This window comes from Mauremys reevesii, linkage group 4, assembly GCF_016161935.1.
Source record: "Mauremys reevesii isolate NIE-2019 linkage group 4, ASM1616193v1, whole genome shotgun sequence".
Lineage (NCBI taxonomy): Eukaryota > Metazoa > Chordata > Testudines > Geoemydidae > Mauremys > Mauremys reevesii.
The window spans coordinates 107,672,482-107,681,651 of record NC_052626.1 but is presented as its reverse complement, the minus strand read 5'-3'; positions in this window follow the sequence as shown (position 1 = coordinate 107,681,651).

The following is a 9,170-nucleotide window of genomic DNA, read 5'->3' as shown; positions in this document are numbered from 1 at the left end:
AGAACTTTTGTACTAGTCCACTGGGGTATCTGACTGGGTTCCTTGTGGTTGGCTCCTCCCAAAACTAAAAGGCCTGGCTGGACAGCAGGTTTGCTCTTTGTGGGTCCTGGGAACCCGCAGTGAAATCAAATCTTTCCCCTTCTCCTCTTCCCAGTGCTGGGACTGTCAAAGCTGGCACATTTTTTAGTCTGAATATCTCCTCATGGTTTAAGGAGCTGGGATGATGTAGGCACAGGTTATACTATCTTATACTAACTCTTTGATTTCACTGCTCCTCTGTTTGGTCACTCGTACCAAAGAGAGAATGTAAGCTTTCCGGGCAGGGACTCTCTCTCACTGAGTCTGTAGAGTGCCTAGCACAATGGGGCCCTGAACTTAGCGGGGGCCTGTAACAATCATTTGCATTATGCTATTGTTATTTGTTCATTATTATGTTCAGTTAGGCATAGGAGAAACTGATAGGTCTTTCCAGAGTAAATAACACTGGAGTGGATACAAGTGCCAGAAAACAGATGGCTTCTTGTTGCTACCGAGGATGCAAAGCTTCCCCCTCCCCAATACTCCCCAGCATAGTAGCTTGACGGGGTAGCAGAAACGCTTTCATTTGGGCTAATCTGTGTCTGAGAGCTGTGTTCTTTTTATCCTCTTTCTAATTTTAACCCACAAGGAAAACATAGAACTCTGAGCCCAAAACACACAGTCCAAAGTCTGGCAGACAAAGATAGGCCTGCCATTTCAGGAACTGGATAAACAGCAATGTATAACTGTATAAAAATGCCTTTTATTTAATACTTAATTTTCTAATTAATTAAGAATGTTAGTAATAATTAATAGATATATTTAAAATCAATGAACAAGAAGTAAATGTAAAATGTTAAAAGCAGTATGAGATTACAAAGTATCACAATTCTTTAAGAGATATGATATATTATACAGTTCTAAATGCGTGGTGGATTATCACACCTTTTTTAAAAATCCTTCCCCCTTTATGCCCAAATTTGTCTTTCCCCATGAAAAGGTGAGGGTACCTGTTTTCATAGGCTGACCTATATTTTGTGGGCAGAAAATACTACTTTTGCACACTAACTAGTGAAAAGTAGCAGATATTTCAGAAGTCCCTAGACAATTATACCTGGGCAAATTTTGTATGTATCGGGAATGGGCACCATGTATATATATTCATCTTTATCCCCAGATGGTGCTCGTCTATGCATTTGTTTTATAACCTAACATGAAATTAAATCACAATCCAATTCCTTGGATAATTATCCATACTTCTAATCCAATTTTTCTTTAGAAGTTGTTGCAGGCTCATTTCCTTCATTAATTAATTGGTAATAACTTGTTGGGCTTCATCCATATTGTTAGTAATTTGAATGAGGTGAGTCTCTTTCATTAGTCATTAGATTTCAGTTGCAAACCTAATGGTGTGGAATAAGCAGAAGAAAAGTAGGTGTACTTTGAGTTAAATTTTTCTGGTAATCAGTTAGACTGAAATAAGTAAAATTCTCAAAAAATAGGAATAGGGAAATAACGAAATTTGGCTCTGTGACAGGAGAGGGACCAAGACCATACTGGTTTTCTTTTTTTGGTAACCACGCCAAAATTGGTTTTTTCCCCAGCATACCTCCTCTCTCCAGTCTCTTCCATGTGGTCAGCCTCACCAGGGCATGACGATGATGAATTCTGTGCTTTCTCTCCTGTAGTCCACAAAAACAGTGTCTGTTTCAAACACATTACACCTACAGAATGTCATCTTCGAGGTGACCTATAGAATGGATAGCAGCCAATTGCCTGTACACATCTCTGTAGAACAACTGTCTCGTGGGGGGGTGGTGTCACAGATCCTATCTCTCTCATAGCACCCACTGACAAATGCTGGCATGCATCCAAACAAGTGGATCTTTCCTTACAATACCAACTCATTAGTTGTTCATCAGTAATTGTGCTTACAATATATTCCCCATATGCAGAACATATAATTTCTTTCCCCAAATGCTGATCTCTTTTCTGATCATTTACTAATTGATATTCAAAAACATCTCCCCGAATTCCCTACATCTCCCCCAATTCCCTTAACCTGTTGAATATCCGGTCGTCTGGTTTCTTGGGGTTGCAATAGTTCGGTTTCAGACTTAAGATTTTGGCATAGTCCTACCCTTAGAGCAACAATAAGGGTGTAATAAGTCAAAAATGTCAATGTCAATTTCATGGTTACAAACTGGATCACTTAAGTCCTGAGGAGGAAGTTGCTCCTCGACCTGGACGATCGATACAGCTTTAATTGGTTAGCATGATAAATCTTGTCTCTATTATGCTTTCCTCCTGTTATTCTGATCTTATATACTGCTGAACTGAGTTTATCAATGATTTGGAAAGGTCCAATCCATCGATTACACAATCCATGTTCTGGTGACTTATATGACAATAACATTACTTGATCTCCTACCTCCCAAGTATTCTCTCTCTGGTTCTTGTCAAAGTAAGCCTTTGCCTTACGTCTGGATTTTCCCAATTTAGCAGCCACCTGCAAGTGAATGTGATTTAAATGTTTTTGCAGATTTTGCAGGTAGGTATCCATTTTTATTCAAATTAAATGTTCCCTGTCATCACTTCAAAGGTGTTTTATCAGTAGATGCAGCCTCAATGCCATTAGAATTAAAGGCATGAGGTTACGCCCATTGGCATCAACCAGTTTCCTCAACATCACTTTTATAGTCCGATTGGTTCGTTCCACCATCCCAGATGACTGTGGTCTATATGGGATGATCAATTTAAGACAATCCCTAAAGAACTGTCCTGTAAAATGTGATCCCTGGTCTGATTCTTTCGCACTCGCAGGGATCCCCCAGCGAGAGAAGACTTGTTCTACCAAGATCCTGGCAGTGGCTTTTGCAGTATTGGCTTTAAGAGGAAATGCCTCTATCCACTTTGAGAAAGGATCGATAATCACCAACAGATATTGGTTACCTCTTTGGGTCCTTGGCAAAGGACCTACAAAGTCAATCTGCAAAGCCATCCACGGACCTTCATACACCTGGGATCTTATATTGTTGCACATCCATCTACAGATGCAAGACGTTGGACAGTTTTGTCCACTTCCTGATGTCCTCCTGTAGGAGTGTCATGGACCATGTACATCATTTCCCTTCGTAGGTGAGCTGGAACTACCCACACAGGGAAAGGACCTCCTGTATACATGAGAACTCCATCTACGACTTGTAACTGCTGTTCATGTCGTTTATACAAAGGGTCTATTGTTAGTGATCCCTCTTTGTTTATTTTGGAAAGCTTTAAAATTACTTTTATTATGTGCATGTCTTTTAGATCTGGTATATTGTTTTGTACCAATTTAGTTGCAGCTATAGGACATTTAGGATTAGGGGTAATAATAACAGAATATCCTTACTCCCAAAAAATTCCTCTGATCCGGGCTCCTTCTCGGGCAATTTATCAGCTTTCATTTTTTTCCAGCATAAGGGTCTAATTTCCAGTGAGCTTTTCATCAGTGATGCATACCTAATAGGTGTGCCATCAGAAGATGTAAAACCATTTGTTATGCAGAGTCTGAAAACAGACAGATATCTTGGTATGTGGTGGTGATGGAGACTGCACTGCACACACACACACACAAGCAGCTAAGCAGCTTAATATTATATGAAATGTGGTGTGTGCATGATGATGCCTTTCCCAAGGGCTCTCCTTTCCTCGGGGAACTGCATAGATTCAAACCCAGTATAGGGTTTGCCTTGATGGTAATAACTAGAACCATCAACAAAGAATTTATACCTATTAATAGGATCTGTCTCCTGGATTAAAGGTTGAAAGAGCTTTTGTTTTTCCTCCTCTTAGATCCAAAGATGGTGTCCTAATAGGTTTGACTGCAATATCTTTCATAATTGCAGTAATAATGCCCAGTGAGCAATCTTTACCCTGTTGGACAGTAAAAACTTAATAGTCTTTTCTATGTATGGATTTGCTTGTTCTGGGTAAGGATACTGTTTCATCCACAGTCATGTTTGTGTTTAGCAAAGGCATCTGCATGTTTGTACAGTAATGCCTGTAACTCAGGTTGGTCTGCATGTTTAGCCACTATTTTTGTCAAAATCATACCTTCAGGTTCAGAGTCCTCCACTGGGATACCATGCCACACAGGGTATGACTCTGGAGAGTCATCCTTTCCTGTACATCCCTTTTGTTAAATCAGTTCCCAATAAGAAAATCTTTTCTTTGGGTCCTCTAACAATGCAAAAAAAATTCTTTCTCTTTCTAGGTGACCTCTGTGTACTTCAAGGTGTAGAAGGTGTGTGGTAGTACCTGATTACTTGCAAAAGCAGTGTCTTGTCTACATCCTGATGATAGAGGAGAGGATCTATCTCCCTCGACATGAGAATAACTGATTGCTGCTCCAGTATCTATAATGAGATTCCTGTCTAGTCCCTCTATTGTCAGATAATCAAGTCCTCCCTCCTCTCCCTCAGAGGCAGCCAATTTCTGGTGAGTGTCCACTGGGAAAAAAAAGGGATGGATCGACGGAGGCCACTGGGCGGTTCAAGGTTGCTGCCCTGGGGCCTTCCCATCATCAGCTCATTCACACGGGCACTTTGCTGTCTTCTTAAATTTTTTTTACCAACTGAGTCTCAGTTTTGTGCAAGCGGATTTGGGGTCTCTGTCAGCGTGAAACTGTTCTTGCAGCATCTGAAAAGAAAGGAACACGAGCCAGCTGATGATTTTAGGGAATTACTCGTCCCCTAATAATCCTGGCTGTTGAGTGAGTCCTCAATCTCTCACAGTAGATTTGTAGTTGGTGAGTACACTGCAACCGGCTCCACGCCACCTAATTTAGAGCCCTCCTGTGCATGTGCTTTAGCCAGTAAGGCTAATGTTCTTTGAAAACTTTTCCCCCTACCTAAACTTAAGTGGCAAAGTATCCACAATGCTCGATTCACTGTGAGTTGTAAGATTTTAACCCAATCTTCCTTGGTAAGCCAAACACTTTTGCTGTCTCCTGCGCATGCATAGCAACTGAAGAATCCTCCATCATTCCTACTTGCTTAGCTACCAGGTCTAAGGTTTTAATATCTGTAACAACTGCTACAGGACAATCAGAATTGGAACCTGCAATTCCTTCTTCTGGATCTGAATCTGAGCTTTCATCTGAGCTTTCATCTGAGCTTAAATCTACAATTTCTATTCCTTGCCTCCTTCTACCTGGATTCACATTTTCCTCATCTGAACCATCAAAACTTTCCACTGTATCTAGGATAATTTTCCATGAAATGTCTATGGGTTACATTCAAAGTGTCTCCACACTGGCGCAGGACATCCCTTAGTCCACTAAAGTCTGGCGTGGTAGGGCGTTCTACCGATACACTAGGTGATACCAGCATATACCACGGGGTGTAGAGGACCCACGAAATTCCTGGGGTCTAGGCAATGTTGATTGCCCGAATGCCAATAAATGTCCACCCAAAAGGACTGGATTTTCTACTCTATATGGTGCTAATGTAACATTGGGTGGAGGAGCAGGAATTCTATTCCTGCTTGTTGTTGTAGCTCTCTTTGTAACTTAGAGATCACTACATCACATGCATTAGCTACCTGTGTTACCTGTGATACAGCCTCTTCTAACCCTTGAACAATGACCGATGAAGCTGTCTCTACAGAAGTAGAGATCTTTTCCTCTTTCTCTGCTTCTCTGTTTGTGTCACTAACTGCTTCACTGACTGTGACACTTATCTCCGCCTCCTGAACTGTCACTTCAGAACTTCCGTCTCTTATCGGCAGACTGTCAGTTTTCTCTGCACTGCCAATTTCCTCTTCTGACTCCACAGATTCAACTGCAAATTCGCTTCTAAAGGTACTGTGTTTGCTCGAGCTAATTCTCTTGTTTTACTTCTAGTCACTGGTCCAATAAGATTTTCTACCTCTGTCGGGTCCACCATACCAATAGGAATGGAATCAATTCTTCAACTTCCTCTGCTCTATTTTCTCCCTTTTCTAGTTCTTTAATCTTTTCCAACAGCCGACCACGGTCCACTCTATAGGCTACCAGCATCTGCTGAACTTCCTGAGTAACTCCATCTTTTATCCAATTTCTTTCCCAATGAACTACAAGCTACAAGCAAGCATTCAACAGCTATTCCCTTCACCACCTTAGCTCTTTTCTTTTTCTGCTCTGTTTCATCCTCAAATACATTACTCACAAAACCCCATGGGTTTCTCTGCTCAGAAATCATTCTACTATTTCTCAGCTGCTCCAAACCTCCACCATGTTCCTGAATATATTTCTAGCAAAGTTTTCCAAAGCTAAACTACTAGAAATTCCAACACACTCCACTCCTGTGCTATCTTCACTTTTAACACTCTTACTACGAAATAGAGAATTCATCTCTTTCTTTTCCTAGTATATTCACTAGAATCTAGTATTGTCTAGTATATTCACTAGAATCAATCTTCTGTTGATTTACTCTGATATAGAAGCGTCCCTTCACAGAAACAACAGGATAATACCCTGTACACCGGTTTAAACACTGTATCATAAAAGTCCCAAGTAAATAGAGGGTGGGGATACTCTCTTCTCTCTTCTCTCGATGGCTTATAGCAGATCGAGAGGTCTTCCCTCTGTCGGGACCTGCCAAATATCGGGAATACTGAGGCAGACGGATCAGAGGTGCAGTCCGGAAGAGTTAATGGGACTAAGATAAGGTATCTTTGAACTATTCAAGTTCTGACTGATTGGCCTTTCTGGCGGCTATGAATACCTTGCTTTATTAACTCCCGCCACCACTAGTGTGGGTCATCGGATCCAGATGCTACTGCGAATTATTTATTAACTTCTTCAACATATAAAACCCCTTTCTGTGCGCGCTTATCACTTTAAAACAATATTACTTTAATATTATCAGTTATCAATACAGTTAAAAACCTTGTGAAAGTAAAGACCTTAAGATTGCTTAACCACAATACAAAACGGAAACAGTTGATTCTGACTTTGGTTTAAAGAAAGATTTCAGAGTTTTACTGAAATTAACTATTGGTTCAAAGAAAAAGTCTCTAAAGGGTCCAGAAATTCCTGTCACACACTCCTTAAATCTCCTCCTGGCGGCTCGCCAGTCTGTTGCCTGATTTGGGGAGGGTTAGTAGGGACAGTGGAATGTATCCACTTAATTTAGGTTTATTTAATACTTAATTTTCTAATTAATTAAGAATGTTAGTAATAATTAATAGATATTAATAATATGGTATGGCTCGCCAATATGTGTGATCAGAAGATAAAAGTTCGTCTTGAATCAGGCTTCACAGAATTTAATACCAAGGAGATTGGGGTATAACAGGAATTACACTGAGACAAAGTTTAGTCAAACAAGACCTTTTATTTAAAATCAATGAAACAAGAAGTAAATGTAAAATGTTAAAAGCAGTATGAGATTACAAAGTATCACAATTCTTTAAGAGATATGATATATTATACAGTTCTAAATGCACTCTGCAGCAAAGAGTACTAAAGTGAATTTCACACCTCTGCTAGAGGAAGTATAGTTATAAAGAAACTGGTTGTAAATTAAACCCTTCTTAGCATAGATGCTTAGAGGTGAAGTAGAAATTAATTATTTCATACTCACATAGCATTGACAGCTTCAGGTTGAGACGACCAGGAAACAGAGATAGTGGTGGATTATCACACCTTTTATAGGTAAAAATCCTTCCCTTTATGCCCAAATTTGTCTTTCCCCATGAAAAGGTGAGGGTACCTGTTTTCATAGGCTGACCTTAATGACAACTATCATTTTGTGGTAGACTTGTTATATTTTGTGGGCAGAAATACCCTACTTTTGCACCTAACTAGGTGAAAGGTTAGCAGATATTCAGAAAGTCCCTAGACAATAGGTTTGTTTCCTAGTATCACTTTTCTGAGTAAGGGTCTTAAAGGTTGCTTTCAGCGTCACAGAGGAAATAGGCCAGAATGTCTGGTCTAGAAGTTTCTAGGTATCTTGCATTAAAGCTATTGCAAATTCTATTAATCTATGCAGCCTACACACTTTTATCAAAAAGACATTTTATACAGACCAACAGATTAATCCTCAGGGCTACATGCCTCTCCCTACCCCAAAACCTTTGAGCATTCTGCAGGTGCCCAATTCAGCAGGCTGTTGCACACCCGCAAGTCGAATGGCTCCCATGGAAGAGGAGGCTGCTCAGCACATCATTGGTTTGAGCCCTATCTCTGCATTCACTCACTTTGATTCAACTCCACTTCCTGTTATTCATTTACTTTCTTTGCACCAACAGAAAAAAAAACTCAGGACATGTTCTGCTGCAGCCCCTGCTCGGGCAAAGTTCCTATTAAAGTCACAGACGAAGGACTCGGGCTGGGCTGGTTGCTAGATAGTCCGACACCAGAAGCACAGTGTGGAGTAGTAATAATGGGTTACTCTTAAAGCTGGGCTAGAACCATGTTGGAGCAGTGGCTTCCAACCCTGGCTGCTGCTAATCCCAGCTGGCATGGGACCAGTGGGAAGGCCCGAAAACTTCAGCACCCTAGGTATATGCCGCCTACTTGTAAACCCAGCCCTGACTGCAGGATTTAGCATTTGGACAGGATACGAGAAGAAAAACAAATAAACAGCCAGCCAATAATCAACTACAAAGTCTAGCTTTTCAAGTCAGCACCAATGTTTTTAGGAAGTTCAGTGGTAAACATTAGCAGCGAATGTGATTTTGCAGATTGCTGTGGTAAATTACTTCTCATCATCATCAACAATAATATCTTACATCCATGCCGTATCTCAAAGGATATCGCAGCAGCATACACACTTGATATAGATACCACACAGGTGACAGTGTCCTCCATCTGATGAATTGTTCCTCTGGCTGCCTCACCTGCATTCTGCCTACCTCTCCTTCCCCAGCAGCATGACTGTTAACATTTCCAATGTCTCTCTCTTCAGCTGCTTCAAACAGCTGCCATTTTTCAAAATCAACTCGCCACGGAAATGTTCCCTTTTCCCATCTTGGTTCTCTCCAAATTACAGTCACCTATACATTTAGCTGGATGAAAGTCAGTCCAGGGCAATGGGAAGTTTTGCACCTGATTTTCAGTGGTTCTAAGAACAGTTGCCACTGAAGTCAGCCCCCTTTCCTCTGCTATGCTCACAGCACAGAAGAGA